The sequence below is a fragment of the Primulina eburnea genome, chromosome 9, assembly GCF_022965805.1.
Source record: "Primulina eburnea isolate SZY01 chromosome 9, ASM2296580v1, whole genome shotgun sequence".
NCBI lineage: Eukaryota > Viridiplantae > Streptophyta > Magnoliopsida > Lamiales > Gesneriaceae > Primulina > Primulina eburnea.
The window spans coordinates 21,750,253-21,774,472 of record NC_133109.1 but is presented as its reverse complement, the minus strand read 5'-3'; the positions used below and the strand labels follow the sequence as shown (position 1 = coordinate 21,774,472).

General features: G+C 35.2%; 1 long non-coding RNA gene across 4 annotated transcripts; it reads right to left on the bottom strand.

Moving 5' to 3' along the window:
* Positions 1-14,889: 14,889 nt before the first annotated feature.
* LOC140840450 (uncharacterized) lies at positions 14,890-19,922 on the bottom strand. 4 transcript variants are annotated; one of them, XR_012119989.1, is made up of 5 exons: positions 19,697-19,922; positions 19,426-19,598; positions 15,536-15,718; positions 15,351-15,455; positions 14,890-15,188 (listed from the first exon to the last, which is right to left on the bottom strand). It is a non-coding gene; the product is annotated as an uncharacterized lncRNA (long non-coding RNA). The 4 variants fall into 4 exon arrangements; XR_012119990.1 differs by having other exon boundaries at positions 19,426-19,476; XR_012119988.1 differs by having other exon boundaries at positions 15,536-15,744; positions 19,426-19,922.
* Positions 19,923-24,220: the final 4,298 nt, after the last annotated feature.

Sequence of the window (24,220 nt, the reverse complement as noted above, 5' to 3'; positions counted from 1 at the left end):
AAGATGAAATCTTTAAATCGACCTTGTAAACATTTTCACTTCTATAACCTTTGAAACTAATGGTTTTGTCAGTTGTGAGTGATACAGTGCAATCGTGTGGTGTGAATTTGACTTCATAACCCCTATCGCACAATTGACTAATGCTTAGGAGGTTATGTTTAAGCCCTTTCACAAGAAGTACATCATCAATAATAGTAGAGTTAGATATACCTATTGAGCCGATGCCTTCTATGATCCCTTTGCTGTTGTCTCCGAAGGTCACCGATCCTTTTTCTTTTGGTCGAATGGATTGTAGCAGCTTCTTTTCTCCCGTCATGTGTCGAGAGCATCCACTGTCAAGATACCAAGTGCTCGATGACTTGTCTCCCCTTTGTCCCTACAAGGTTGAGATACAGTTTGATAGTTGGTACCCGTTTCTTTGGGTCCTTTGGGGTTAGTAGTAGTTGGGGATTTGGGGATCCATTTCCAATAACTATTCTTGTTGTGTTGGTGTCTAAGTTTCTTGCATTTAGGTCTTATGTGGCCTATCTTACAACAGTAAGTACATGTTGGTGGTGTTCTTGGTTTTGCCTTTGCGATAAGACTAGCGAAGTTGACTGATTTCTTTTCATATCCTAGACCTCCTTTGTCGAAGTTACACCTTTGCATGCTCAAGAGGTTTTCTAGTTTACCGCTACTCACATTGAACTTGTTGAAGGCTTTCTCTAAGTCTCTTAGATTTGTCTTGAGCTTAGTGTTGTCATGCATCCTAGCTTCTAGTTCAGTTTTAAGTTGCTTATTCTCATTTCTAAGTGACTTAGCCTTATTGTACATACTAGTGTAAGCGGAGAGTAATTCATCGTAAGAGGGTACCTCGTCGTCATCCGAGTCGGTCAGATGATCTTCCTTCGCCATGAAGCATAGGGTAGACTCCTCTTCGTTGTCGCTGTCGCTCCACGTGGCTAGAAGGGCCTTTTTCTTGTCTTTGCCGGCCTTCTTCTTGGAGGGACACTCGTTTGCATAGTGACCCTTTTGTTGACAGTTGTAGCAGGTCACTTCCTTCTCAAACTTTTTGTCTTTCTTGTTGAAGTTGGAACTCCGCATGAATCTTTTGAACTTTCTAGTGAGGAGTGCCATTTCTTCATCGTCGCTATCTTCAAGTTGACTGGTCAAGGCGATCCCTTTCGCCTTTACTTTGTCGTCATCTTTCTTTGTCTCCTTCCGGGTAGATACTTCAAGTTCATGGGTCTTTAGGGTCCCATGAAGTTGATCAAGGTCGTAGGATGCCGCATCTCCCTTGTTGGATTCAATGATAGCCGTGCGCTTTGCATCCCATTCCGCCGGTAATGCTCGAAGGGCTCTCCTCCACACTTGTTTAGTTGGGTAGTTCTCACCAAGTTGGGCAAGCTCATTGATGATTTGGGTGAGCCGCCGGAACATGGTGTCGATATCCTCCTTGGGTTCCATCTCAAAGGTCTCGTACTTGAGTTGGAGAAGGTCTATCTTCGTTTCTTTGACTTGATTGGTTCCCTCGTGGCAAATCTCCAATTTGTCCCAAATCTCTTTGGCGGAGGTGCAAGCCGAGATTCGGTTGTATTCATTCATATCTAGAGAACAATGAAGAATATTCATAGCTTTAGCATTTTGAGAGATAAGTTTCATATCGTCCTTGGTGAAGTCATCCATTCCCTTAGGAATTTCCTTATTATCCACCGTTTTCATGGGGATATAGGGACCTTTCACCGTTATTTTCCAAAGGTCGTAATCGACGGATTGGATGTATAGAGATATTCTATTTTTCCAATATCCGTAATTTGTACCATTGAAAAGAGGGGGACGATTTGTGGATTGTCCTTGGGCATACTCGCTTGCTAGATTGGCCATTTTAAAAGATTTTGAAAAACCTTGCTCTGATACCACTTGAAGAACCTAAAGGGGGGGTGAATAGGTTCTTTTAGGCCCTTTAGCGTTTTTAAAACGAGTTTGCAAAAATTGCAAGCGGAAGACTTGAGGGACAATCACAAATAAAATGAATGCGTAAAGTAAGTGCGTAAAATAAATGCGTAGTAAAGTAAATGCGTAAAGTAAAGAGGGATAGAGATGTTTATGGAAGTTCGACGAAGAATCGTCTACGTCTCCCCTTCTCGATGAGGATCGAGGTATCACTATATCGACTTGGCTTTAGGAGCTCCAAGCTAGCTTTTACAACCACGCCTCGATGCGTCTACTTGGCCTTGAGGGCTCCAAGGATAGCCACGAACTTTACAACCCACTCGAGAGTATTACTTTCACTCTTTTTCTACAACTCTTTTGATATTACAACTCTTTTAATCAACGCACACAAGAGATAGTAGAAAGCTTTGTAAGAGACAAGAGAGTGGAGTGGGATGATTGAAAATGCATCCTCAAAGGCCTATTTATACTAGTCTTGGACGCCAAGGTTCGGATCTTCTGTTTATGCTTCGGAACGTCCGATGTGATTGAAATCAATTTCCGTAATTTTGGGATGACTTCGGATCGTCCGTTCTTGACTTCGTAGGGTCCGAACATGCGCTTCGGAGGGACCGATCAAACTTCGTATCTTCCGAACAGTTCTTTCAGACAGTGTGTGAACAGCTTCGGAAGGTCCGAACTCAAGTTCGTACCGTCCGAACATTCCCGCGTTTCCGGAGATTTGAAATCTTCAACACTTCGTAGCGTCCGATCATGTCCTTCGTAGCGTCCGAAATCTTACTCGATCAATCAGTCATATCAATTTGTCTCCGCATTGAAGTGATTTGATTGCTTGTGTTCGGAACGTCCGATCACGTCTTCGGAACGTCCGAACGCTCTCCTCGCAGCTTCCGAACAGCTTCTATTTTGCTTCTGAATTGCACAATTTCGGACCGTCCGAACCGAATGTCGGATCTTCCGAACGTAACCTGTTCTTAATTTCCTGCATGCCTCAATATAAAACATTAGTACATTTTTAATCCAAGTTTTGGTATCATCAAAACAAAAACTTTGGGATATGTTACAGCATTAAAACATTAATCTCATCCTCGAGATTTGTATGCGTTTAAGGCGTAACAAAAATTACGATGAATCTGAAGATAATGAAATTAAAAACATTCAAAACCTTGAAAAAATCCAGAAGACTTTCTTTTTGTATTAAGAGAAATAACCTCTAGAAAATACATACTAAAAATAAATCTGGTATTTTCAAAAAAATTTAAAATTAGTACAATAGCACTTTTTGATACTGGTGCTGATTTAAATTGTTTAAAATCAGGGATAGTACCTAAATTTTTTCAAGAAAAAACTAATGAAAAACTTTCGGCTGCTAACCATTCTAAATTAAATGTTAGTTCAAAAACAGTAGCATCAATATTAAACAATGGAGTTTTTATTAAAACTTCATTTATTTTAGTTAATGACATACATCATACTATAATTCTAGGAACACCCTTTATAGAATTAATTACTCCGTATAAAGTAAATAATAATTTCATCTCTTTTAAATTTAATTATAAAAAATTAGATTTTGAATTCTTAGAAAAATTTCGTACAAAAAATCTCAATTTAATAAAAACATATTCTATATATGAAAATAGTATTAATGCACTAATTCAAGGAAAAAAATTTCAAAATAATATTTCTCTAAAAAGAATAAAAACTTATGGAGATTATGAGAGAATTCTAACAAATTTATTTGACCCATGCAGAAAAATGGCGTCATCAAGCAAAGTTAATTATTCCCAACAGAAATCCCCCACAAAATGAATTTCTTTTGGAGATATCAATCTCCTTGTTTATCCTCAAAACTCACAAAAATGTTTCAGGACTTCAAAACCTTTTCATCTAGAAAAATCTTAAAAAACTTTATTAAATTCAATATGGAACGTCCAACCAAACGATTCCAATCAAAAAGTCATAGTTTTAAACGCCTTGGCCTATTATTTCAATCAAATAAATCTTTCTTCCCAATCAGCGCATGAAGCTGATTCAGAAACCATATTATATTACGTTGTTTACCAAGGGAAGGTGACAGGAGTCTACAACCATTGGACCCGAGTGGTTGAAGTTATTAAAAATGAACAAAATTCTTTTTACAAAAGTTTTAAAACCCTTCCTGAAGCTCTAGAATCAGCCAACCATTTTATTGGTCCAATTACTTTATTGATTATCCAGTCTGAAAAGATATAAATACCAAAAGAGTTATGGTAAACAAATAGCCAATGAAAATAATTTTCCAAAAAAGGGTTTTTATGAAATTCCTAAAAAAGTTTTAAAAACTGATTTTCAATTTTGTAATCATTGCGAGACGATGGTAAAATTTTTTAAAAGACTAAATGATTCGAAATCATTAATGTCTGATAAAATAAAGGAATTGACGGAAAAATTACAAAAAACAGAAGCAGCCCTTAAGGCAAACCTTATAAACTTGGACCTTCTTAAAAAGATTCAAGATTTTGAAATAGACAAACCCAGTCTATTTAATTCTAGCCAAAAACTGAGCCCAACAAGATTTTTCTTTAGACCACTTACAGAATTAAGCATATTACCTACCCAAATAAATGACATTATTATCTCAAAAGCCAAAGAAAATTTCTACAAAAAATTCCAAATGATCCAAGAAATTCTTTTCTTAAAACATGATGGCATAAAAATTATTCCTTTAGAAGGAATAAATGAATATGCCAAACATAAAATTGATTGTGAAAAAGAAACTTTAGACATAGACAATTGTTCTTGTCAACTTCAATTCTACATCCTTTCTACCCAAATACACATTTCATCATTTAGAGATTTTTTCTTTCAGTTTAAGGAAGAAATAATAATTATAAATTCCTTATTAGATTTAGGATTAGTTTCCGAAATCATCATTACAAATAAAGATAACATAGATAGTCTCAACAGTGTTGCCCTTAAAAGTGCAATCCAATATATCTTTGATATCGGCAATAATGAAGTAAAATTAGAAATAAGATCAACATGTCCAGAATGGATTAGAACATATTTAGAACCAGCAGTTCACAGAATTTGGGTCAAGGCCTTTTTTAAATGGCAAAGACAAGAAGCGGAACCCAAAGTCCATCATCCAACCATTTGCAGTGCTACAATCCAAAAACAAATAAAATATCAGAGATTACAGACATTAGCCTTCAAGCATAAATTCATCGGAAAGAGAAACGAAGACTACAGATTATATTTTATGAACCAGACTTACAAAATCTACATATTGAGCTCATCACCATGCGTTGATCAGTTTCCAGATTTTTATACAGATGCTCCCAAAGCTTTTTTTTTTTTATACTAGAATGTACAACAGACTCTTGGAAGAATTAGAAGACCAGAAGATAGAAGAAATCTTCTACTCCTCATAAGAGTAGATTTTTATACAGATGCTCCCAAATCTTCTACTCCTCATAAGAAGATATTATCCTTGAAGATATATATATATATATATATATATATATATATATATGAAAAATGACATCCAAATGATGCAAGCATAACAATGACAAATACTATTCAAGATTCCGAAAATACTCTTGAAGATGTCTATAAAAAGAAGACAAGGCCTCCAAGGAAATGCAAGTTTTTTGAATACAAGAATTTAAATACAAGAATTTAAATACAAGAATTTAAATGCAGAAATTTAAAGATCTTTAAAGATTTGAGGTTCCTCCACTTTCTGATTGCATACAATCTTTAAAGGATTTTATGTAGAGCATACTTTTGCAAAGAACACCACAAAATCTTCAAAGATATATATAATATATATATGTATTTATATATATTTAGGCGGTTTAACCTGCCATATAATATATAATATATATATACAAGTATTTAACACATAAATAAAACACACCTTGGAATCAAAATAAGAACTTCAATATGAATCTTCAAAGGATTTACAAATTCTTTAAGAACATAAAGCTTGAAGGGTAAGAACACCTTGAATGTGAGTGGAGAAAGTATTCAAAGTAAGAAAGAGAAGAGAGAAGAAAGAAAGAGAAAGTGAGAATCAAAACTTGGTATCAAAAAACTTGTCTTCTATTTATAGATATCTTCAAGGGCATTTTCGGAATCTAGAATAGTATTTGTCGTTGTCATGCTTGCATCATTTCGTCGTCATTTTTCATTTTTTTTACACGAATATTACAATCAATATACAAAAATTAAAATTTACAATTCATATTTACATTCCACTGTTTCCAAAAATAGGTTCATCATCATCCAAATGGATAGAGGGCTCTGGAGATTCTGATCTGTTTCATAAGGCTGGTGTAAATTTCATCAATATTGCCTGCATTTCTTCAGGAGTTTTTGTTGTTGCAAGCATAGCTGCCATTTGAGATTTTTGTACCAAAAAGTCTGTCTGCTGTGTTGTTTGGAATGTTTCTGGAGTCTTGACGTTACAGTCTTTAATCCATTTTTGAATATTCATAATTGAAAGGCTTGGAGGACTTTTAAATTTATCCCACCATTTAACTTTGAATCTTCTTATGAGTACTGGATGTTTTTTATCAGAAAGTTCTACTGTCCATGCAAGAACCCATGGAACATAGAATTTTGTATAAAAAAGGCTAAGGGTTGTAATGATTTTTCTTCATCTGTGGGTTTATACTGGGCTTTGAATAAATTGAACGAACTTTGGATTGGGGGTTTTAGAATTTCATATGATGATCCGAAAAATTCCCACCATGAATTCCACCAAAATGGACATTGTTTGGGATCACATATTTTTGTGTCAAAATAGAAAAGCCATGTGTGTTTATGTTTTTCGTTTTGGATCAAAAAGGAATTGTACCATGCTTGTTGATAATCCCAATAATTAAAAGGTTTCGAAGAAATGTGTTTCTTTAAGTTTTTCTGGAAAGAATAGGGATTTGGTTAAGTCATATCCCCAATCAGCTGGAGCAATGACTTTGAGAATCTTACAAGTAGAATATGCCGGATCTTCAAGTTTCTCTTCTAGGAAGAAAATTTTAAATATTACGGATTCTGTAATTTCAAGAATGACTTGATAGAAATAAGGGGTTTTATTAATATCATATGGTTTATAATATCTTCTTTTTCCAAAATATTTTTGAAGAATCTGGAATGGTTTAGAACTATCGAATCCTCTTTTAGTATTAATAATATTTTGCCATATATGTTTTTCAAAAAATTCTGAAGAGGCTTTTAAATAAGGTTGGGTCAAAGAAACCTGAGGATTTAAAGATTGTTTTTCTGAAGATGTTGTAGGGGAATCATCTGAATTTGACAATACCAGGAAAGTATTTGAAACTTGGATTTTTGAGGATTTTTCTTCGGAATTTTCTTTTTTCTAGAGCTTTTTTGTCCTTTGATGCTTCAAGAAGAGCTTCAAGAATTTGAAGTCTGGTTTCAATATCACAGTTTTCTTTCTTTGGAATTTGGAGTTTGGATTCGGTAGTGTCGAGCTCTTCTTCTTTTGTAACAATTTCATACCAACTTTTTGGTTTTACTAGATCAACAGAGGTTTGGATAGGCCTTTTGTCTTTATCTTTTTTCGGCGGCATTGACTCTGTCTTGAAGAAATTCTCGGGTAAGGAAGTCTGGTAGAGAATTTGTATCTCCTTTGATAAATTCAATATTAAAATAAAAAATGCTTAATATAGTCTGCCATCGTGCAAAAATTTGTTTTGATGCAAGATTTTGAACATCTTTTTGTAAAATTTCTTTCGCACTTTTACAATTTACAATCTATTCTTAGTAAAAAAATTATTTAATAAGTCATTTTGAAATTTTTGTATGCATAAAACAATGCCCAAAATTTCCTTTTTTATAGTAGAATAATTCTTTTGGGTGTCGTTCCAATGGGCTGATGTATACTGAACTATACACTCTCTGTCTCCTTGTTTTTGCTTTAAAATACATCCATATCCTAGATCTGAGGCATCTGTCACAACTATTTTCGGTAGGCTAGGATCTGCAATATGTAAACATGGGATTTCTAATACTTGTTTTTTGATTATCTGGACTAACTCTGTATGTTTTTCTGTCCATGGAACTGGGTTTTTTCTTAAGCCTATCATGTAAAGGTTTTGCTATTCTATTAATGTTTGGACAGAAATCTAGAACATAATTTAAACTTCCTAAAAATCTTTGTAATTGATTTTTATCAAGTATTTTATGAGGGAATTTATTTGCAAATTGCAAAGATCTTTCAATAGGTGTAATAGTTCCTTGTGATATGTAGTGTCCTAAAAATCTGATTTTAGTCTGAAATAGGCTTATTTTTGATTTGGATACCACTAAACCATTTTGTTTTGTAATATAAAGGAATGTTTTTAGGTGTTTTATATGCTCATCTATGTTGTTCGAAAAAACTAAGACAACATCAATATAAACTATGCAATATTTTGAATAATCGTTGAAGATTTCATTCATAATTCTTTGGAATTCAGAAGGGGCATTTTTTAACCCAAAAGGCATTACATTCCATTCATATTGTCCAAAAAGGACTGTAAAAGAATTTTTATACGTGTCCTTTTGAGAAATTTGTATTTGCCAAAATCCTGATTTCATATCAAATTTAGAAAATATAGAAGCATTATGCAGTTTTTGTAATAGATCTTTTTTATTTGGTATAGGGTATCTGATCCATTTTAATGCTTTATTTAATGGTTTTTAATTTATTACTAATCTGGGAGTCCTTATTTCAATTTCAGAATTTTTATTAACATAAAAAGCAGCGCAACTCCAAGGAGATCTAGATTTGGAAATTAGACATTTTTTTTCCAAATCTCGTATTTCCTTTTACAATGTTCTTCTAGATCAGAATTCATTTGTATTGGTCTAGCTTTGGTTGGGATTTGTTTATCATTAAAATCTTGTTCATAAGGGAGATCTACAATATGTTGTTTTCTATTCCAGAAAGCATATGGAATTTCTGAACAAATTTCTGTTTCTAATAGTTTTTGAAGTTTTGAAATTTTATTTTGAAGTTCTTGTGTTTATAACTGTTTTATTATCTTTTTTTGGGAAATATCATTTTTAAGATTTTCTAGTTGAATTTTTTTTCCCTTGAATTAGTATATTAATACTATTTTCATATATAGAATATGCTTTTATTAAATTGAAGTTTCTGTACGGGGTTTTTTTAATAATTCAAATTCTAATTTTTTGTAATTAAATTTAAAAGAGATAGAATTATTATTTACTTTATATGGAGTAATTAAACCTATAAAAGGTGTTCCTAGAATTACAGTATGATGTATATCATTAACGAGAATAAATGTAGTTTTAATAAAAACTCCATTGTTTAATATTGATACTTCTGTTTTTGAATTAACATTTAATTTAGAATTATTAGCAGCCGAAAGTTTTTCATTAGTTTTTTCTTGAAAACTTTTAGGTACTATCCCTGATTTTATACAATTTAAATCAGCACCAATATCAAAAACCGCTATTGTACTAATTTTAAAATTTTCTGAAAATACCAAATTTATTTTTAGTATGTATTTTCTAGGGGTTATTTCTCTTAATACAAAAAGAAAGTCTTCAGGAATTTTCTCAAGGTTTTGAATATTTTTTATTTCATTATCTTCAGATTCTTCAGAATTTTCAGTGTTAATATTATCAAATATTCCTTTGATTATTTCAGAATCTTCTTTTTGTTTTTCTTTTAATTCTTTTAGTTCTAATTTTATTTCTTTTATATCTTTTTGTAAGTCTGGGATTGTTATCTCTTTATTTTTTATTTTCTTTCTTTTTTTCTAAAATATTGGTTAGGTCGTAAGTATTTTTAGAAGTATTTGGTAAAGTAGTATATTTTATTTCTGTTTTTTCTTCTTTATTTTCTTTGAGAGATTTTAAAATTTTATCAAGATATTCTTTTTGAATATTAGGATCATTTATGTCTTTTAGAATAACCAAAAGGAATTTTTTATCTTTTGAAATCATGTTAATTTGTTTTTCAGATTCATTACTAGATGTAATTAATTCATCTATTTGTAAAGATTCATTTTCATCTTTAGAAGAAAAATTTTCTAATTCTGACTCAGAAGAATCAATTAAAAGATTAGAAATTTTATTTAATATTTCTTCATTTAATTCTAATTCATTTAACTGTTCATTCAATCTACAATAATTAGCAGTATGTCTTTTTTATGACATTTATAACATTCAATATCTTTAAATGATTTTTTAGGATATTGTTTGAAAATTTTAAATTTCTTATAAGGTTTCTTATAAAATTCTTCTTTTGATTTTAAATTTTTCTTATTGTATTTAAAAAATTTTCTATATGGTTTTTCATTAGATTCACTACAGTTTCCTAGGCATTTAGAAGGAGAAGGTTTATTATGATTTATATCGAATTTTTGACAGAAAGTTCCTAATTCTTGTTTCGTTCTTTTCATTTTCCATTTTAAATGTTTTTGTAATTTTAGATCTTGACATTTTTTTAAACATTCTTGTTGAGTTAGACTAATTAATTGACCATAAGTAAATTCATTATAAGGAATTATTTGTTTTCCACATGATTCCCTAATTTTATTTCTCACCTTTTCTCCTAAAAGAGTTGGTAATCCTGCTAGGAATTTTTCTTTTCAAAATGGTTGATTAGAGTCTTCCCTAAGCATGACTCTGGTTAGAAAAGTATTTTTATATCATTGACAATCACTTAATTTTTTACATTTAAGATTTGATAATAATTCAGCATTTTTATCTTTTAAATGTGAAAGATCACCTATAAAGTGTAAAGAGATTGTTAAGATTAAAGTAGCTACAGCATCTTGTTGGGGATTTTTCATCTTGATCTAAAATTGATATCCCGTCTTCATGAGTTTTTATAGAATTTAGAATATCTTTTTGTTGTTGATTTGTAAGATAATAGTCCCACCAACCCTTAATTTGACCAGAAAAACCAGCTATAAGGAGTTCGGCTATGGTTCTATCTTGTGTATTTGTTTGAGTTTTATAAGCATTTGCTTCCATAGTCATTTGTTGTAAAATACTAAGGCCGCGTTTGGTTCGGATGATTAGCCGTGATAGATTATTTTATCCTACCTAGTCAGCTGTTTGATACGCGTGATTATTTAACCAAGTCAATCCCTCCTATGAATGATTAGGTTATATTAGGTAGGTTAAAATAATACCTCCTCACCCCTAGGATTATTTATCCAACTCTTAATACCTCCTATTTTTCCAATTTTACCCTTCTCTTATATTCAAACTCACCACCACTTCCCGCCACCGACTGCCGCAGCCGCCGCGATCGCCGCCAGCCGATCGCCGACGGACCGCTGGCCGACCGCCGGCGCCGGTGCCAACTATTTCCGGTGCCGGTCGACATTTCCGGCTGCCGTCTGCCGTTTCTGGCCGCCGACCGCTGCCGCCACTGTCGCCGTCGCCGTCGCCGCCGCGAAGGGGAAGGGCAATTTTGTCTTTTCATCAAAAAATTCAAAATTATCCTACACTTAAAAATCTTATCAAACATAATATTATTTCACACCATATATTACAATCCTACCACAATCATTTTCTTTATCATTTACATACTAATCATTAGTTTATCCTATCCTTCCAACCAAACGAAGTATTCAGTCATTCCATCTATGTTCCAATCATAAACGGAAGAAGCATTAAAACGAGATTGTGTTACGGGTTTTATTATTCCTAAATTTGGAGCAGGAATAATTTGTAACTTTTGTGAAGATTAAAAAAAATCTAGGATATTTTAATAAAAAACGAGTTAGAAACGTTTCAGTTGGTATCAGAGCCAGGTTCTTGTAAATGGTTGTGCCACCTCCAGTTCCTTAAATCTCAGTCGTCAAGCCTCAAGTCTGTAAGTTTAAATGCTTTAAATGATTTTAATGAAGGCACCTACATGATTTATATGCTTAAGTCACATGTTTAAATTCTTTTTTAAAGATAATTGGCATTTATGTTTAAGATGATCGATAAATGGTTCTTGTAAGCTAAATGATTAGATGCTTAGATTTAATTGCATGTTTGTTAAGTTAGAATTTGGAGTACGTTCAGATTCAACGCCTCCTTGATGCACACCTAGTACTTATAGACAGACTAATACTCATGAGGATCGTACAGAGAATGCACCCCATCCTTCCAATGGGGATGCTGTTACTAGAGTGCTGGAGGTTATGGCACATTTCTTTGAGCAGCAGGCTCATCAGGTTCTGAGACCACAACATGATATGTATGATCAATTCAGGAGACTGGGTTCAAAGGAGTTTTTAGATACCATCAACCTATTTGTTGCTGGGATGTTGATCGAGTCAGGTGCGATCGAGTTAGATCCATTGAGATGCATTTCCATTATCTGAATGTGGGGGATGTTGATCGAGTCAGGTGTGACACTTATATGTTGTTGGACGACGCTTCTCTTTGGTGGGGAGGAGCTAAACAGGGTGTCAATCTAGACACCCTTACTTGGGTGCAATTCAAGGAAATCTTCTATGAGAATTATTTCACTGCTGACGTCAGAGGACTCTTGAAGAGGGAGTTTATGAGTCTCCGTCAGGAAGACACGTCTGTGGATGAGTTCATAAGGAAGTTTGATAGGGGTTGTCACTTTGTGCCACTCATTGCTAGAGATGCTGCTGAGAAACTGCGGCATTTATTGGATGGCCTCCGACCCACTATTTGCTGAGATGTGATGTTGATGACACTGGAAAATTATGCTGATGCCACTGCTTGTGCTTTCCAAGCTGAACAATCCTTGAAGGATACTAATTTTGAGATGAAGCGCAAGAGACAACAGACTCAGCCGAGTTCTTAGCCTATTAAGAAGCACTTTTTAGGATCTCCCAGGGCTTCGGGGCGGCAGATGCCCAAGGTCAGTTCAAGAAGCCAGGGCAACAGAAGCCACCACAGAATTTAGGTGCCTTAAAGCCAAAGGAGAGGCAACCATGCAAGCAATGCAACTGTTTTCACTACGGTAAATGCATGTGGGGATCATTTAAATGCTTCATTTGCAAGGAGTAGGGCCATAAAGCTGTGGATTTTCCGAGGAATGAGGGGCCTACTACAGGTTGGGCATATGTCATGCATGCTGAGGGGGCTGAAGTAGAGCCAAACATGACTTTGATCACCGGTAACCTAACTACTTAACGTTCTTACATTGCTTTTATTGCATGGAATGTTAAATTGGTTAGTGGAATTGATTGGGATAAAAAGAAACATAAAAGAAACTATGTTGCATGCACTACCTTAGTTGGATTTAACGGATAACATTGAACTTTTAGAAATTGGGCATAAAATATGATCTTTAAGAATATAAAGGAATAAATTGAATCAAAATAAGGATTTTAAGGCTTAAAAATGAAGGGATCAAAAATTATAAGGCGCTTATTGAATAAATCAAAAACAAGAAGGGGGTCAAAGTGCGAAAATCGAGAGTTTAAGATTCTAAATGCACAAGGCATAGAAATTCAGGGGCTAAACCATAATTTTAAAAATTCCACGGAGGAATTGAGATGATCGAAAGTTCTAAGCTGAAAACTAGAATTTTCAAAAATTCGGGGACTAAATTGCATGTTTAAGAAGTTTAGGGGCTATTTCTTGAATTTTAGGGATCAAAAAATGAATTTAAAGAAGATAGGGCTTAAATTGATTAAGTTCAAATTTTATTGGGCAAAAGGTGCAATTTTCGGAATTTTTAGGGCCAAAAAGGAGAATTTTGAAACTTTAAGAGGCTGAAATGCAATTTATGAAACTTATTTTGGGCGATTAATGATAGAAAATTCTTTATGTTTTCGACTCTATTGGATTTGATGGTATATTTGTCGCAAGAAGGATATTTATTTCAGATGTAGCTACCCATACATTGCTAGATTTAAGAGCTACACACTCATTTATATCTGAGACGTTTATCAAGCGACTGAAGATTATACCCAAGGATATGGATTTAGGATTTAGAGTTTCTATACCTTTTAGTGATCAGATGGTTATCACGAGCATTGTGAGGAATCTGGAGCTTCGTTTAATGAAGAATGTGGTTCAGGCAGATCGCATCGTACTCCCGATGTCTGAGTTCAACGTCATTCTTGGCATGGATTGGCTATCTTTGAATGGAGCTTCGATAGATTTCCGGCAGAGGTCAATATATATTATACCACCCATTGGGAAATGTTTTGTCTTTGAGACAGCAAGGAACAACCAAATGCTGCACATTTTCTCCTGCATCTGTGCGAGGAAGCTTATGATGCGAGGCTGCCAAGCCTTTTTAGCGAGTGTTATCTATGTACCTGTTCCAGACAGACAGAAGCTAAACGATCTTGAGGTTGCCAGATAATTTCCTAGAGTCTTTTCCGAGGACGTTTCTGGCATTCCACCAGACCGAGAGATGGATTTTCTATAGAGTTGATGCCGGGTAGAGTGCCAATTTCTAAGGCACCCTATCGTTTAGCATGAGCCGAGATAAAAGAGCTGAAAGATCAAAATCAGGAGTTGCTGGACAAGGGTTTCATTCGCCCGAGTTGTTTTTCATGGGGCACACCGGTAATATTTGTGAAGAAAAAAGATGGTAGTATGCGACTCTGCATTGACTGTAGAGAGCTGAACAGAGTCATCATCAAGAATAAGTATCACTTATCTAGAATCGATGACTTGTTTGATCAGCTGCAAGAAGCTCTGATTTTCTCGAAGATAGATCACTACAACAAAAATGACTTTTCGCGGAGTGCAAATTTGCTTTACGCAACGTGCATTGCACACTACACAATTGAAATATATTAAAAGTCGTTCTATTGACACCGTGCACTACACGTCGCGGATACTAGAATCGATAGCGCGCACTGCACGCCGTTGATGCTAGCATCGATAGCGCGCACTACACACCGCTAATAATATCATCAACAGCGTGCCTTGCAGGCGATTAAAACTAAATTTTTACAACAACAAAAAAAATCAATTTCATTCACAAAAACAAATAATCAAATATTTACATACACAATTTTATGACTTGTACAGTAGTTCCTCCCGCTTGCCGTTATATATTTATAATGAACACATGATATTCAATAATGAACACAGATATAGTAACAATAGTAGGACAAGATAGATCATGCGTACATGATTACGTAACTTAATGATATTAATTGATAATACTATAATATTAATTTCAAATTAGAGAAATAAGTTTCACAATGAAAAACTGATTTGACCTCTATGTCTATCTGGAATGTAGTAACCCCATAATCAAGAATGTAGCAACAACCTGGGTCCCCATAGATCTGAAATTCAATCAAATTCAATGTAAGTGGCCTAGTATATACGCAAATTCTACGCCAAGTCATCAACTACAGAAAATCGTGAATCTTTTATCGATTAAATCACAACCAACAAACGAAGAGTCAATGGGACGAAGAAAAAATGTAGAGCTATATATTTCATACATTTGATTCATCAGCAGGATTGAGATTTTCCAATGCAAAGAAAGCTCCACCAAGTATCACCACTCTCTTCACCTTGCTTGCAAATGACGAGTCTCTCTTTATGGCCTCAATCAACGAACATAGAAAAATCACAAATATTTAAGAGAACAGCGATAACAAAATTTAACAAAAAACCAATGACTTACTAGAGCAAGATTTGTCAGAGGTCCCAATGCGAGTATAGAAACTTCACTCGGATACTTGGAAACTTCTTCGACCGGAAATTCAGATGCTGATTTCTCATATTTCTGGGATTGAAGAAGAGGAATAGAGATGTTCCCTAATCCATCTGAACCATGAACAAAGTCGACAATACGCGGTTTTCCTCTCTATGTAAGTTTACATTATAGTCAGGCTACCGACAATAAAAGTTAATTAGAATAAAACTAAAATAATGTAACAACAAATACTGAGGCAAGCCATCACAATACTATGAAATATGTACATATAGTTATCTTCTCATTAACCAGTACATTTTGCCAAAGTTTAACACCGTTCAAATATAGAACGCATACTAAAGTACTCTGAAACTGGCAGGATTTCTAAAACACATGCATACACAAAAAGAATCTACTGAATAGTAACAACAATAATCAAGAAACAACTTATCTTTAGAATTGAAAAAATACATATGGTTAGTGTATTGGAAGTGTTCCACAAAAATGTTATAGCTTCACTGGAAGCAGTAATTAAAAAACAAAAAAAGAACCAAAAAAAGAACATGTTGAAAAGAGGAAAGATCTACTTTACCAGAAGTTATGATTGTTAACTTGTTTAAATCAAGGTCAAGTCTGCAACAAACATCTATTTTTACCAGCAGCTAATTATATTGCTTCAACTAGAGACACTGACTTTAGTAATAAATAAATTAACTCCCAATAGCAAACCAACACACACTCACACACACACATACACACACACACACACATATATATATATATATATATATATATATATACAAATATAATTTCAGAATTATGTATATTGAATTATAGGTAAGTTGGTATGGCAAGATCTCCCGTGCATGTTTCATTTTTTTGTAAACCAACATCGTCAAAAATATTTATTCAATCCCGGTACGATACTGAATATGTAAATAACTCAAACTAGTCATATAATTTCTCAAACATGAATAATGTCAAGTATTTTCTTACTTCAACTCGACAACGCACCCAAATGAAAGACATGGCATTATTCAAACACAGTGTTCTAAATGGCGGTCGAGGCGGCCGCCTAGGCGGTGCCTAGGCGGTAGGCGGCCCTCGACCGCACCGCCTATGCATGAGGCGGCTGTCGAGGCGGGTCGAGGGTGTCGAGGCGGGTTGAGGCGGCGAGTAGGCGGGTCGAGGCGGCCATCAGGCGGTCGAGGCGGCCATCAGGCGGTCGAGGCGGGCGAGGCGGCCAGCAGGCGGGCGAGGCAGTAGTTAACAATTTTAAAAAACCTAGTCAACAATTTTTAAAACTTAGTCAACAATTTTAAAACCAAGTCAAAGTCAACTAATTTTAAATATTAAAACCTTAACACACCTCTTTCTTTATTTTATTTTTTATTTTCACTTCATCTCTCAACTCTCAACTCTCAACCACCACAGTCCACACACAATCTGCCACTTCCCGCCGCTCGCCGCCGCCGCCGGAAGTCAGAATATTTAGATTTTAGGTTAAGCATTGCATATTTATTATTTATCATACTTTTTTTATAAGATTTCAGATTTTGTGATTTCAAAAATCAATTTTTTTACTATTATTAATTTATTATTTTATTATTGATTTATTGTTGAAGATTAATGGCAGAAAAAGATAAACAACCGGAGTTGGAACATTATCTAGATGATATTATATTTTGTGCTTAAACATTATTTAATTGCACATTTTACATAAAAATGATTATATTGCATGATTATCTATAAAAAATTACTTAAAAAATTTCAACCGCCTAGGCACCGCCTGGGCACTGCCTAGGCGGCCGAGGCGGTAGGCGGTCACCGACCGCCCCGCCGCCGCCTCCCGCCATTTACAACCTTGTTCAAACACTACAAGAAAATTGATTTTTCGCAGCACGTCATCAACAGCGTGCATTAAAAGCACGCTGCGAATACTACTTTTCACGGCGTGCACCCATATGTGCACTGTTAATAGTGTTGCACTTGATACTATTAACGGCGTGCATTAAAAGTACGCTGCGGATATTACTATGGACGGCGTGCATTCAAAGCACGCTGCCGATACTAACTTGATACTATTAACGGCGTGCATTAAAAGTACGCTGCGGATATTACTATCCGCAGCGTGCATTAAAAGCACGTTGCGGATATTACTATGGACGGCGTGCATTAAAAACACGCTGCAGATAGTAACTTGATACTATTAACGGCGTGCATTAAAAGCACGCTGCGGATATTACTATGGACGGCGTGTATTAAAAGCACGCTGTGGATAGTAAATCATTTTTCTGAAAAAAAAATCGTGTTCAGACATTAACGGCGTACATTAATCGCACGCCGTCAATAGTATTATTCACGGCATGCATATTATTAGCACGCTGCGGAAATAGAGTTCAAATTTTTTAAATTAGCGACTGTTTCAGTAAAACCGTCGCTAATTTAAAAAGTGCGACGATTTTAACGCCACATTTAGCGACAGTTTACAGGAATCCGTCGCCGATGTACTATCGGCGACAGTTTATAGTAACTGTCGCTAATAGACATACATCGGCGACTGTTGTGTACAAAACCGTCGCTAAAAAATCGTAAATTCACTATTTATTTCCGATCTCCGTTCCATTTTCCTCCACACCACTTCACAACACTTAAAACTTTCTCTACTTATACGATTTTAGTTTCAATTTAGATATGTGTTTTTTTTTTCAATTTTTGGTTAATTTTTTAATTGTTAATTATAACTATGAGTATTATTATTATAGTTGTATTGTAGTTTTTATAAAAAAATACTAAATTATAAAAGTAATTTTTTTTTATTTTTACGCAAAATTTAGCGACGGTTTAAGAACTGTCGCAAAACTATAAAACGGTCGCTAAATTTGAAGACCGTCGCTAAAGTAGCGACGGAGAGGCGGATTTGATTTGTCGCCAATTGGCGACGGTTTTGTCGAAAACCGTTGCTAATATTTTATTTTTTTATGGCTATTAACGGCGTATATTGCACGCTGCGGAAAGTTGTATTAACAGCGTCCACATGCATGCCGTTGATAGAAGGATTAACAGCGTGCATATCCACGCCGCGAATAATCTTGAACTTTTAACAGCTTCCAACTTTGCAGCGTGCAATGCGCGCTGCGGAAAGCCCATATACGCGCTGTGGAAAGCCGTTTTTGTTGTAGTGAAACACAGTCTCAAATCCGTTTGAGTTGATGAGAAAACCAAGGATAACGTATATGTTCTTCAAAGTTTAAGCTAAATATTCAGGTTTTCATCGGTTTTACCAGTTTTAAATGACATAAATACTCTAAATACACAAACAAAATTTATATACATAATCGTTCCACTCCGCTCCATCTAGGCATGAGTTTTCTTTATAAATTCCAAGAGATATCCAGATTTATTTGCTTAGTTTGCTTTTTGGAAGAAAATGGAATGAGCAAAATATGCAAAACTCAGGGCAACAGTTATGCCTTACCCTTATCAAATTTATGTTAATGCTTTAAAAGTTATAAATCTCAACATGTATTCCATTCAATTATAAGTTACACAAGATTTCACAATCCATAACATATTTCAATAAATGAACCAATAAATTATGCTATCTTATGCAAAACCACGATTTACACCACCTTACTATTATAAAACAAAAGTTTCATAGTTGCGCGATTTTCATACAAGGACATGAGATTATCTAATTACAAGCAGTAGAAGACCCACGAGAGAAGGAAGCATATTCACACAACCAAGACAAAGTTCAGGCAACTAATATTGTTTTTGCTTCTCATAATAAGTAGTTGAACAATAAGAAGTCAAGCAATAGTTTAAATCTCAAACCTGAAACTAACTTAACAAGAACAGAGAGTTTCGTCCCTTACCTTTCCGCTCAAATCCAATATGTCGACCTTGTACGCAAGCCGATAATTTTTCTGCCCAAATGTTTTTTTAAAAGTAGCGTTAATTGACTTTTTAAATGTCTTTCTCCCCAATTCCTATTGTGTGCCCTTCCTCCCCCGATAAGCAATTTTTTCAAATCAGAAACACTGGTTCACTATTTATAGTTCTCACAAATGAATAAATGTTTCTCCAACAGAATTTGTAAATACAAGGGCCAAACCGAAGGACAGACTTCACGTTATGCGTATTTACCTGGAATCAAATCATAGGAGCAGAGAAAGGGGTTGGGTAGCGAGTCGTGGGAGCTGTTAGGGATGGATGAAACGAGACAAGAAAGACGAGCAATGGGGAAGAAATAAAATAGAAGCACCAACTACGAGCAGCTCAGGAAATTTCTATAATCTCTGCAGGAACGGCGATAGAGGAGGAAATAAAAGAGAAGGGCCAGGAAATAAAAATGATTCGGGGATTTGGCGAAGCTTATTATTGAGAATAGTACAATGCTCATGTAAAGTACGCTGCTGTTAGTGTTAGTAAATAATAATAACAGTGCATATCAAGAAACGCGCCCTAAATAATAACAATGACAGTCTGCATTTATTGCGCGTTGTAGATGTAAATATATCAACAGAACATGTAATGAGGAACGCCATTCATAATAATATCAACGGCGTTTGTTAAAAGCACGTTGTTGATGTCATGCCGTAAAAAGTCATTTTTGTTGTAGTGGATATTTGTTCGGGATACCATCAGCTGAAGGTGAAAGAGACAGATGTTCATAAGACAGCTTTCAGAACTCGATAAGGGCACTACAGGTTTATGGTGATGCCATTCAGTTGACCAAGGCGCCAGAGATTTTCATGGATCTCATGAATCACATATTCTAGCTGTATCTGGATCAGTTTATCAGTCTTTATAGATAATATTCTGATTTAATCGATGAGCAGAGAAGTGCAGAGTCAGCACTTAAGAACGGTTGTACAGTTATTGCAAGATAAAAGTTGTTAGTTAAGTTCAACAAGTGCAAGTTTTAGCTCGAGAGAGTGGAATTCTTAGGCCACATTATTTCTAGAGATAGAGTTAAGGTCGAAAGGTCGAGACAGTTAGAGAGTGGCCAACACCTAAGAGTGTGACCGAGATCCGCAGTTTCTCGGGTCTAGCTGGCTAATACCGGAATTTCAATCAAGGTTTCTCTTCTATTGCAGTACCCCTGAACGCCTTGAAGAAGAAAAATGCGAAGTTTATTTCAGGATCAAACTGGCCAGAGAGTTTCAAGAATATGAAGCAAGCTTTGACTTTAGCGCCAGTTCAATCGATGCCATCAGGACAAGGAGAGTATGTTCTCTATACAGACGCTTTGAAGCTTGGCTTAGGCGCAGTCCTGATGTAGAATGATTGAGTGATAGCATATGCGTCTAGACAGTTGAAGGTTCATGAGAATAATTACCTGACTCATGACCTCGAGCTAGCAGCAATAGTATTTGCTCTAAAGGTATGGAAACATTACTTATATGGGGAGAAGTGCAAGATTTTCACTGATCATAAAATATTGAATTACTTCTTCACCCAGAAAGAGTTGAATATGAGGCAACAAAGATGGTTAGTTAAACGTCCTGCCCTTTTTATTGCTTTAAAAGTACTAGAAATTTTTTTTTTAAACCTCACATAGCATTCGGCCTAACCATAAAATTTCATAAAATATTTTTGACATCATTTTAAAATAAACAACCAACTAACCTTTTTCTAAATCTAAAAATAACATTTGAAAAGTATAGCCCATACTATAACCTCTTAAAAACCACTCATAATCATGATAGAATTCATAAAATCTTTTAACATAAATCATAACATAAATGCGGAAATTAGCGTCGGTCCTCGGGTCATGTGCACCTTCAGTCCAGTCGGATCAACCATCAAGACCTCCATTAGCATAATCATGATAACATGCATCCATCACACCTAGTGAGTCTAAAGACTCAACACACCATAATCTTTATAACAAATAATACATATAAAACCACATGCAACAGTGAAAAATACTTGTACTTAAAATATCGTTTTCATGAAGATGCATAAACTTTAAACATGAACATTTTTTTAAACATTTTCTTGATGCATAAACTTTAATTGAAACGTTTTCATGACATGCATAATCCTTGATCCTTTTCATTTATCTTTCCTTATCATGACATAAAAACATTTTAACATGATCATAATCATTTTCTTTTTCCTTTTTCATTTTCTTTTGTTAAATTCAGATCGTTAATTGTGACTTTCCTGACATTACATGAACCTCAAAAGTCGATGGTACCATCTACATGAAACCACAGTACTGGGCGGCGGGGACATCAGCGACACAGGATCGTCAACTGAGCCTTGGCCTATCCTCAATCATAACCTCATATCCTCCAATCCTCATAGTCACAATTACTTCACTTTCATCAATGTTTTCATGGTTTCATCACCTTATAAAATCATACATAAATATATTTTCTTTTGAAACCAAACATGCACCATGTATTTTAAATGTCAACTTAAATCATAAAATTTCATGGACATTTAAAATAAATCATAAATAAATCATGAACATTTCATAAACATGTAAAAATGATCATAATATCATAAAAACAGCATTTAGAGTACTGCCATGACCTTTACTAATTTTTCGGTGTAAAAAGACTGTTTTACCCCTTGACTCGACATTTTACGTTTTCGACTTTTTTCTTGATTTCATGACTCTAACATGTCCCAAATAATTATTTAAGCTTACATGAATTTTCCCATAATTTTATTTGGCATCAATCTATGGCTTTTAAATAAATCTTTAAATGTGACGTATTAATGCGTTTTAATCCCAAATTAAACCAAACCTTAATATAAAATTCCCAAATTAAAACTTAGACTTATAAGAATTATTTAAGCTTAAATATAATTTTTCATAATTTTATAAAGCTTAAAACTAGGTGTTTCAATTAATTCGTTAATTAGCGTTTCGTGAGCCGATTAAATCCCGGATAATTCCAAAACTTATTATTTTGATCCCAAATTTTAAACATAACATTTTTAGTATTTATTCTACCCTTTCAAGTCATTATCAACACCCGTGGACCCATGGATTCAATTTTAGCTTTTTAATTTTCGTTTTGACACATTATCGAACGCACCGAGCCATCTCCTAATTTACTTGAGCCACGCCCGAGCCACCTTGAACCAAAACCTAGCCAACCCATCTAGGGACCCTACTGTACCAGCCCAGCCCCAAAACCATGGCCCTAACCCGCTCAAACACCTACTGAACCTTGCCCCAAATCTGCCCGTGTATGTGTGTGTGACTGCTTAGCACATGGGGACTCCTAGCCCACCTAGGACACTTCCAGCCAAGCCACCACCTAGCCCACACGACCCTGACCTTCCCTGGACCAAGCCCAGACCCTGCCCAGACCAGCCCTGTCACTTGAACTCACGCACGAAGCCTCTGAACCAGATGACAACCTGCGCTACCACCCCTTGCATCTCACGGTTTCCATCTCTTCTCAAACCAGCGGCCAGCCCAGCCACTCCAGCCCCTGGCCTAGCCCTTGCCCATCATCCTTAGGCCCTAAAGGACCCTCCTGACTTGACATGATCCTATGAACCAGCCCCCTAGCCTGAACCGAAGCCCAACACCAGCAACGTAACAGGCTTGGCCGAAGACTCCCAACAATCATGGACTCTACGTTTTTTTTTTGCCCAGGTCCCTAGCCACCGACCCCGCCCTTGAACCAGCCCGTGGTGCACTCCACTAGGACCCCAAAGGGTCGCCCTAACCCAGCCCAGGCCCCCTGGACCGAACCTAATCTCCCTGCGAGGTTGCTGTCATACGTGACACCATTCATCTTGCATGCACATCATGTTTCCTTTATTTAACAGCATGTGTGGTGTGTTTGTATGAACTTAAAACATGTGTAAACCTTACTTGATCATATCCTAACATCATGGCCGCCCCTTAACACATATAGAACATGTTTTTGGATCAAAATTAATGGGTTTCATACATGTATGTGCAATATTCCGAAAATAAATCAAATAATTTCATGTTTTTCATGCACACGATATTTAAAACGATACTACGATGTGATAGATGAGAAAAGGAGATGTATGGCATGCCTTTGCGTTTTAAACGCTCGAAAATACGTTGGCGACGAAGAATTGATCAAAACTTAGGCTTGTTTTCCCTTTGAACCTACGCAAATTTCCTTCCAAAAGCTTGCGTGAAGTGCCGTGTGTGTGGTGTCAAGGGTGGGGAGAATTTCTGAATTGTGAAAGTGTGCGGCCGAGTGATTGTGTGCCAAGAAAAAGGGTTTTAGGTATTTTAATAGTTTTAAATAGCTAATTACTTGCTAATTAGGCTTAGGCCTATTAAGCCACTAAATTAAGCCCATTAGTATTTAATTAAGATATTTAAAATAATTTTGCTTAAATAAGTTTGTAAATTTAATAGCCGGATTGTCAAAACGTTCGTATTTTGTTGAAAATCCAACACCGATAAAATTTACGTCCCGGCGTATAAAATCACCTCAAAACCCCTTATTTTCAAAAATAATAAAAAGGTTCACCCTTATTTTAAATAATCAAAAACAATTATTTAATAAAAACCTTTTCTATTTTCCAGCTCTCGGTCCCCGTTCCTCGATCGTAACTCGAATAACCTTTAAAAATTACATTTTAATGCAATAATGTAGAAAAATATATTTTAAACATGCAAGTATGCACAACAAAATTAATTCATGCAATTAA